The sequence below is a fragment of the Dendrobates tinctorius genome, unplaced genomic scaffold, assembly GCF_039654945.1.
Source record: "Dendrobates tinctorius isolate UK_male_01 unplaced genomic scaffold, ASM3965494v1 ptg000250l, whole genome shotgun sequence".
Lineage (NCBI taxonomy): Eukaryota > Metazoa > Chordata > Amphibia > Anura > Dendrobatidae > Dendrobates > Dendrobates tinctorius.
The window spans coordinates 16,613,091-16,623,171 of NW_027361917.1; positions in this window are offsets into that span (position 1 = coordinate 16,613,091).

Below are 10,081 nucleotides of genomic sequence, written 5' to 3' on the forward strand. Positions count from 1 at the left end.
TCTAGTATTAAAACGTCACCTTGTGTCAGCCGACCTCAGTATAGATAAGGGCAGAGCAGGATACAGGCTCAACTGTTCATACACCTGCCAATGGGAAGCTACAGCTCTGGCAAAAATTAAGAGACCACTTTCAAATATTCTGTTTGCCTATTTTTTCTCTTTATAGGTATATTTTTGAGTAAAACGTAAATTGTTCTTTTAGTCTATAAACTTCTGACAACATGTCTCCGAATTTCCAAGCAATAAATTTTGTATTTTTTTTTCTGACAAAGAAAAATGGTCAAAATAAAAAAACAGCGCTTTCAGACCTCAAATAATGCAAAGAAAACAAGTTCATAATTATTTAGAAACAACAATACTAATGTTTTAACTCAGGAAGAGTTCAGAAATAAATATTTTGTGGAATAACCACGATTTTTAAAAACAGCTTTCATGCGTCTTGGCATGCTTGCCACCAGTCTTCCACACTGTTTCTGGCACAAAAATAGCAGTTCTTCTTTGTTTGATGGCTTGTGACTATCCATCATCCTCTTGATTACATTCCAGAGGTTTTCAATGGGGTTCAGGTCTGGAGAATGGGCTGCCCATGACAGGGTTTTGATGTGGTGGTCTTTTAATTTTTGCCAGAGCTGTATATACGGTAGATGAAATGCCAAGCTCAAAATGGGTAGTCCAAGCCCGTGTTTGTATAAAGTACAAGAAACTACAGCGAAACGAAAGAAATGAGCCACATCATAAGTTGGTATACAATCTTGGGATATGTCTGTGAAATGGCCACAGTGTGAACATGCTCCTACATATTGCTTATATACCAGCTTGTTGTAGTATTTGTTAGGATGCTCAGTCGTTAGTTCCATCATATTCACTGCTAATGGCTTAGAGAAGGAGGTGGAAACTTCAGGCCCATGGGCCATTTACAGCCTGCCATGACCTTTTTTCTGGCCCTGAGCACATTCCCAGAGACCACAGTGCTCTGACTAGCAGCTGCGTTTTAACAGCTGCAGGCCCTTTAATTTCTTTTTACTCTGTTAACAAACGTACCCAGCGTTCACTACTAAATGCTGCAGCTCATGCAATAAAATATTTCGCCTGGACACCTGCACACTAGCCAGCGTCAGGAATTGCTCTGAAGGCGAAGTTAATGCGCAATCAACTCCGGTCCCATGAAAGGCAACAGCAGCAGCTTAGCGTTTCCTGTGATGACTACACTGCAGCCCCAGCATCTCCTATGATGTCTATACCACAGCTCCATCATCTCCTGTGATGTCTATACCGCAGCCCCATATCTCCTGTGATGTCTATACCATACCCAAATGTTTCCTGTGATGTCTATTCTGCAGTCCCATGTCTCTTGTGATGTGTATACTGCAGGCCCAGTATCCACTGTTATGTCTATGCTGCAGCACCAGAGTCTCCTGTGATGTCTATGCCACAGCCCCAGGATCTCCTGAGACATCTATGCTGCAGCCCCAGCGTCTCCTGTAATGACTATGCCATAGCCTCATGTGTCCTGTGACAACTATACCACAGTCTGAGCATTTCCTGTCACTTCGATGTCACAGCCCCATGTCACCTGTGACTTATATGCCACGACCCCATGAATCCTGTGACGTCTATGCCACAGCTCCATGTCTTATGTCTTCTGTGACATCTATTCCACAGCCCCATGTCTCTTGTGATGTCTATGTTGAAGACTCATGTCTCCTGTGACTTCTATGCCGAAGTCAGCAACGATTTGGATTTCTGGATCACGGAGTGAACTACTTATACGATGGACTACTTGCTAGAGATGGGGTGCACCTTACGAAGACTGGAAAACATGTATTTGGAAGTCGCCTTGCTACACTTGTAAGGAGAGCTTTAAACTAGAACAACATGGGAAGGGAAGCAAAAGACCAGAAAAAGCCATACACCTGACAAATGCTATTGAGAACTCTGCTATTAGAAGTGGAAAGGAAGAACAAAGACGAAAGAATCTAATTAATAAAAATATTGGAGAAAGAGAAACCAATCACAAACTAAAATGTTTCTATACTAATGCACAAAGCATGGGCAACAAACAAGGAGAATTGGAACTACTAACACAGGAAAAGAAATATGATGTCATTGGAATCACTGAAACTTGGTGGGACAATACACATGATTGGAATACAAGACTAGAAGGATACAACTTATTTGCAAGAAACAGACTTGATAAACGAGGAGGGGGTGTCGCATTGTATGTTAGAAACGCGTATATCTGCACAGAGATTGAAGCTTCAGAGACTGGGAGTTCTGTGGAAACTGTTTGGGTAAGAATACAAGGACAGAACAATGGAAAGGACACCATTGTAGGCATTTACTACAGGCCGCCTGTGCAAGCTGAAGCTATGGATGAACTCTTTATGCATCAAATGGCCAAGTTCTCCAAAAAATATGACATAGTTGTCATGGGAGATTTCAACTATCCAGACATTTGTTGGGAATCTCTCTCAGGCAAAACTAACAGGTCAAGGAAATTCTTATCCTCTCTTGCTGACAACTTTATCTTCCAAAAGGTAAGGGAGAAAACAAGGGGAACTGCTACCTTGGATCTAATCCTTATAAACAGGGAGGAAATGGTTGAGGAGGTAAAAGTGGCTGGGACCCTAGGAGGTAGCGACCATGCTATTTTAGAATTTTGGATAACTAGAGGCGGAAGACCTGTGAAGACTCAGACATCAAGGTTAGATTTCAGAAAGGCAGATTTTAAGGGATTCAGAAAGAGAATTGGAGGGATCCAATGGCTGGATATCCTTAAAGACAAAAATGTCCAGGAAGGATGGGAAATCTTGAAAAATGAAATTCTCAAAGCACAGTTGTTAACAATTCCGAAAAGAGGGAAGAATAGGAAGCAGTTAAGGAAACCAGGATGGATGAACACAGAACTTAAGCACATGCTAAAAAGGAAGAAAAAAATGTTTATAAAATGGAAAGAGGGAGGCATATCTAAAGAAGAATATAATGCTGTCTGCAGAACCTGCAGGGCACAAATCAGATTAGCTAAAGCTGAAAATGAATTGAGGCTTGCAAGAGATGTCAAAAGCAATAATAAAGGATTTTGGGGATATGTCAAAAGTAAAAGAAAAGTCAAAGATGCTATAGGATTTTTACAGGATGAAAATGATGAAATGGTAAGACAGGATGTTGAGAAGGCTGAACTTTTAAATTCCTATTTTGCATCTGTTTTCTCTCAGAAAGGAAATGTAACATCAACTGTTATTCACTGTCCTATTAAGGGAATAGAAGAATCCAGGATATCTATAAACAGAAAGATAGTGAGGAAACACTTAGCTAGCCTAAATGAATTCAAGTCTCCAGGTCCAGATGAATTACACCCCAGAGTACTGAAGGAGATAGCAGAAGAAATTTTTGAACCCCTCTCTATAATCTTTGAAAATTCTTGGAGAACAGGAGAAGTGCCAGAAGACTGGAGAAGAGCAAATGTTGTTCCTATCTTCAAAAAGGGGAAGAAGGTGGACCCAGGTAACTATAGGCCGGTGAGTCTGACTTCTATACCAGGAAAGATCTTTGAACAAATTATTAAACAACATGTATGTCAATACCTGGATAAGAATGAAGTGATTAAACAGAGTCAGCATGGGTTTGTAACTAATAAGTCATGTCAGACTAACTTAATTTCCTTCTATGACGGTATCACTGATTGGGTGGATCAAGGAAATGCTGTAGATATAGTATATCTTGACTTCAGCAAAGCATTTGACAAAGTCTCTCATACAATCCTTATTGAAAAAATGATTAAGTATGGAATGGACAAGGCAACTGTTAGGTGGATTCATAACTGGCTTAGTGATCGGACCCAAAGAGTGGTCGTAAATGGCTGCACATCCAGTTGGAAGAATGTCTCAAGTGGGGTACCACAGGGCTCTGTCCTGGGCCCTGTATTGTTCAACATCTTTATCAACGATTTAGATGAAGGAATTGAGGGTAAACTGATTAAATTTGCTGATGACACAAAGCTAGGAGGGATAGCTAATACTAGAGAAGAGAGAGAGAGGATTCAAAAAGATTTAAATAAACTGGAGAAGTGGGCAGCAACTAACAGAATGGTTTTTAACAGGGAGAAATGCAAAGTACTACATCTGGGCAATAAAAATGGAAAAAACATATATAGAATGGGAGGAATAGGGCTAAGTGACAGCACATGTGAAAAAGACTTGGGTATACTAATAGATCACAGACTGAATATGAGTCAACAGTGTGATGCAGCAGCAAAAAAGGCAAATGCAATTCTAGGATGTATTAACAGAAGCATACAGTCTAGATCACGTGAAGTCATTATTTCCCTCTACTCCTCTTTGGTCAGACCTCATCTGGAATATTGTGTCCAGTTTTGGGCACCACATTTTAAAAAAGACATCAACAAACTGGAGCAAGTTCAGAAAAGAGCGACCAGAATGGTGACCGGTCTGCAAACCCTGTCTTATGAGGAAAGGTTGCAGGATTTGGGAATGTTTAGTTTGCAAAAGAGAAGACTGAGAGGAGACTTAATAGCTGTCTACAAATATCTAAAGGGCTGTCACATTGTAGAAGGATCAACTTTATTCTCATTTGCACAAGGAAAGACTAGAAGCAATGGGATGAAACTGAATGGGAGGAGACACAGATTAGATATTAGAAAAAACTTTTTGACAGTTAGAGTAATCAATGAGTGGAACAGGCTGCCACGAGAAGTGGTGAGTTCTCCTTCAATGGAAGTCTTCAAACAGAGGCTGGACAGACATCTGACTGGGATGATTTAGCGAATCCTGCTTTGAGCAGGGGGTTGGACCAGATGGCCCAGGAGGTCCCTTCCAACTCTACGATTCTATGATTCTATGATTCTATGATTCTATGCCTCGTGTTTCCTGTGACATCTATGCCATAGTTCCATGTCTTTGTGATATCTATGCTGCAGCCCTGAGTCTCCGGTGACATTAATGCTGCAGCTCCATGTCTACTGTGACTTCTATGCCACAGTCCTATGTCTCCTGTGACGTCTATGTCACAACCCCATGTCTCCTGTGATATATATGCTCCAGCCCCGATGTCTCCTATGCTATATATATATATATATATATATATACAGCTGTATCGTGTCTCCTATGTGTTGTATACACAGCTGTCTCAGTGTCTCCTATGTGATGTATATACAGCAGTCTTGATGTTTCCTTTGGGATGTGTATACAGCCGTCATGGTGTCCCCTATGTGATGTATCAGCAGTCTTTCTCCTATATGATGTTTACGGCAGTTTCTTTGTCCCCTATGTGATTTATACTGCAGATCTCCCACTGCATGAGTTCTAGAAATGTAATTTGTGCAGTGATGAATTTCTCAGGAACCAGCAGTGTACTATACATATGTGTTCAGTAAGACTTACTGCTGCAAGTTCTTTACAAAACTTTTCATCGCAAAGAGTCATCTGTGATCAAGACTGCTGGAAATCTGGAAAAGCAGTTATGATTAGCAACATCATCCATACCACCTATCATCACAGTCACAGTAAAGAGAAGCAGTTCCAGCCGTCTCATTAGGAGTGAGTTAATTAAATGTTTGACCAAATATAGCAGGGTAATTTTCAAGTTGATATTTTTTTACGGCTCCTGAAGGATGGTATAAATATTCAAATGCACCTTGGCAGAAAAAAGGTTCCCCAACCCTGGTTTAGGGAGTCAAACAATGCATTTATGTACTATATATATATACAGGCATATATTTAAGGCTGAAATAACATTATATAAGCCCATCTGGCATACAATATAAGAACATTGAGATGGAGGGGGATTGTTCAGAGAGGCTTAATTAAAAATTAATAGCTAAGCGGTAGATAGATAGCTGGATAGCTAGATCCAACCAAAGAATGCAACAGCACTCTGTATGTGCTAAGATATATGCATACATTGAATATATGAAATTTTGACTGCATTTCTGCTGTATTTATTTTACCGATATAGTGACATAAAGAGGAACTTGTCACCATTTTTTTTCATGTATGAACCAATATCACCACCTTCCTCAGCTCCAGTGCTACATTCCAGTAAGTTGTATATTATGTCCTGACTTCCCTTAACATAAACCCAAAAATGCCTTTTAAAGTGCTACAGCAAAGTATGCCAATTCGGACAGTCCGGTCCGATGGGCGTCACTGCAGCTTGTCCCTTCTCTTCCCTGGTAAATGTTGCCCTCCTACTGTGATTGATGTGGCTGATGTACCCTGTGTCATCCACACAGAATATATCACCTGCACAGTGACATCGCCGGATCACACAAAAAACAGAGATCACGAGGCGGAACAGTCAGGGATTGATATGATACTATTTATATACAGCAGTAACTTTAGTCCACGTAGAACCTCAGGGTACCGTCCTTTTTCTGAACTTTCATGCTGGGGGTTGCCCAGGGAATCTGTCTCTAGCAGATCACATGATTGCACAGCATGTGGTCCAACAGTTCTTTCACCTCTTGGTACATCTGAGGTGTGATCTGTCGATACCTCTTTCAGTGGTTCCTGTAGTGATCTCTTGCTGAATAGCCTGGGTCTACCCAAAGTCATCTTCATGCTGTGCAAACACCCCTCAATATCGCTGTAATAATTGTACAACCTGCCCAACTGGCCTTGGGAAAAACTATGTGAAGTTGGCCTCCATCTGTTCCAAGAGGTAACATCCAGCCAGTGGTTTGCTTCTGTTCTCCTGAATACCGAGTGACACTGCTAAGGTTCATGGGTCTTCTCACACAGGTGACAATCTTATAGCATTAGCTCTGTTTAGATTTTCCGACATTATGCGAATTCAGGCCACTTCTTGTCAGGGTATCAACTGTAGACTTGCTCTACTTAAATTTATACAGCGCACAGGTACTCGTCCTTATTGCACTGTGGCAAATAATTCGGAGTTTGTTTCTTCTCCCTATATAGGCTCAATCTGGACGTCCACATCCTCCAAGGATACATGGGCCAGTACCAGCATAGAAAGTACAGTCTGTCCCACCGGCAGTGTCACTGTGTCTTCTGCCGAAATACTGGGTGGTAGCAGGTAACCTCTGAATTTGGCTGACTCGCACCTTCTTACCGACCACGTCACGAATGGCACAGTTTCAGTTGTTTTTAATAGAGCCCTCAGCCAAGAATTGTCCCACTTCTTTTAGCACATTCATGCCCAGGGTTACAATGAGTCCTCTACCTCTGGACCCCTTTTTCAGAACTATTCTTTTCCAGCCCAGATCTTTTACGCACACGAGGAAAGACATCCGCACTATGCCCGCTACTAGGATAGGCAGTTGATTAGCTGCCATCAATCGGATGGTGTGTTCTTTTCTGGAGTGAGCAACTTTGGGAAAATGAATCTGGAAATATGCCTCCAGCATAGTGGTCACCCGAGACCCCGTATTCATCAAGCAGCGAATGCGTTGCCCACTGAAACCAGCCAAGGTAATTGTTCTCTCAGAGACAATACACTCAGAGTTTTCTCTTCTACACTCTGAGGTTCGAAAGCCCACGGTATGTTCCATGACCGTGGGGTGCATTAGTTTAACGGGTGCCCCCATCCTCTCCTTTCTCGACTCAGGCAGTCTCTAGAAATACAGTGGGGCAAAAAAGTATTTAGTCAGTCAGCAATAGTGCAAGTTCCACCACTTAAAAAGATGAGAGGCGTCTGTAATTTACATCATAGGTAGACCTCAACTATGGGAGACAAACTGAGAAAAAAAAATCCAGAAAATCACATTGTCTGTTTTTTTTTCATTTTATTTGCATATTATGGTGGAAAATAAGTATTTGGTCAGAAACAAGCAATCAAGATTTCTGGCTCTCACAGACCTGTAACTTCTTCTTTAAGAGTCTCCTCTTTCCTCCACTCATTACCTGTAGTAATGGCACCTGTTTAAACTTGTTATCAGTATAAAAAGACACCTGTGCACACCCTCAAACAGTCTGACTCCAAACTCCACTATGGTGAAGACCAAAGAGCTGTCAAAGGACACCAGAAACAAAATTGTAGCCCTGCACCAGGCTGGGAAGACTGAATCTGCAATAGCCAACCAGCTTGGAGTGAAGAAATCAACTGTGGGAGCAATAATTAGAAAATGGAAGACATACAAGACCACTGATAATCTCCCTCGATCTGGTGCTCCACGCAAAATCCCACCCCGTGGGGTCAGAATGATCACAAGAACGGTGAGCAAAAATCCCAGAACCACGCAGGGGGACCTAGTGAATGAACTGCAGAGAGCTGGGACCAATGTAACAAGGCCTACCATAAGTAACACACTACGCCACCATGGACTCAGATCCTGCAGTGCCAGACGTGTCCCACTGCTTAAGCCTCTACATGTCCGGGCCCGTCTGAAGTTTGCTAGAGAGCATTTGGATGATCCAGAGGAGTTTTGGGAGAATGTCCTATGGTCTGATGAAACCAAACTGGAACTGTTTGGTAGAAACACAACTTGTCGTGTTTGGAGGAAAAAGAATACTGAGTTGCATCCATCAAACACCATACCTACTGTAAAGCATGGTGGTGGAAACATCATGCTTTGGGGCTGTTTCTCTGCAAAGGGGCCAGGACGACTGATCCGGGTACATGAAAGAATGAATGGGGCCATGTATCGTGAGATTTTGAGTGCAAACCTCCTTCCATCAGCAAGGACATTGAAGATGAAACATGGCTGGGTCTTTCAACATGACAATGATCCAAAGCACACCGCCAGGACAACGAAGGAGTGGCTTCGTAAGAAGCATTTCATGGTCCTGGAGTGGCCTAGCCAGTCTCCAGTTCTCAACCCTATAGAAAACCTTTGGAGGGAGTTGAAAGTTCGTGTTGCCAAGCGAAAAGCCAAAAACATCACTGCTCTAGAGGAGATCTGCATGGAGGAATGGGCCAACATACCAACAACAGTGTGTGGCAACCTTGTGAAGACTTACAGAAAACGTTTGACCTCTGTCATTGCCAACAAAGGATATATCACAAAGTATTGAGATGAAATTTTGTTTCTGACCAAATACTTATTTTCCACCATAATATGCAAATAAAATGAAAAAAAAACAGACAATGTGATTTTCTGGATTTTTTTTTCTCAGTTTGTCTCCCATAGTTGAGGACTACCTATGATGTAAATTACAGACGCCTCTCATCTTTTTAAGTGGTGGAACTTGCACTATTGCTGACTGACTAAATACTTTTTTGCCCCACTGTATGTCCCCTTCCACCGCAGGTCGAACACTCTGGCTCGCATTCCCCTAATGTGCTATGTACACGACATGATGGGGTTTGGAAGGAGCGACTTTCCCGCTCTGATCTCCTCTCGCATAAGGCTGTATGATCAGATGGAGGGGTAACAGCAGGGTCCCCTTGATACTGCACGAAATCAAGGAAGCTCAGATCGGGATTCAGGTGTAAGTGCTCCTTTAAGATCTGCTTCAGAGAGGGATCCTTCAGCCTGGCAAAGAATTGGTCTTGCAGCACTTCGTCCAATGGACTCAGTCCTCGTTGTGTCCACTTTGGGTCTTCTTTGTGATATGGGCTGCTTCTTCCTTCAATGCTCTAACATATTGAGCTATAGTCTCACTTTCTCCTCGTACGCGCTGGAATAACTGCATACTGAGGTGCCATAGGTCCGTGGAGTCAACATGCATGTTTTCCAGGATTTTTATCACCTTTTCCACAGTGTCACGATCCTTAGGGGGTGGCATATAACTGTCTGTCGGGCCTCACTGTCGAGGGCCAAAAGGGCTAAGTTGGCCTGAATGGAAGGATTCAGGGGATATATGAGTAGCATGCTCTTCAGCTTCTCTACCCAGTCCCATAGTAACATGCTGCTACCCATGAACTTGGGAAGATTGCTGAGCACAGCCCCCAAGGGTATGTTTCCCTTGTAGGGCTCGACCACAGACTGGTCCGCCTCTCTGTGTCTGAATGTTGCATCCTGCCGACTACACCAAACATAATGCAGGTGTCTGTAGGCAACGAGCAGAGATCCCAAGATGGGAATAGTCAAGGATTGATATGATACTATTTATATACAGCAGTAACTTTAAATAATTAGTGTTAGTAACTATGCAAATCAGCA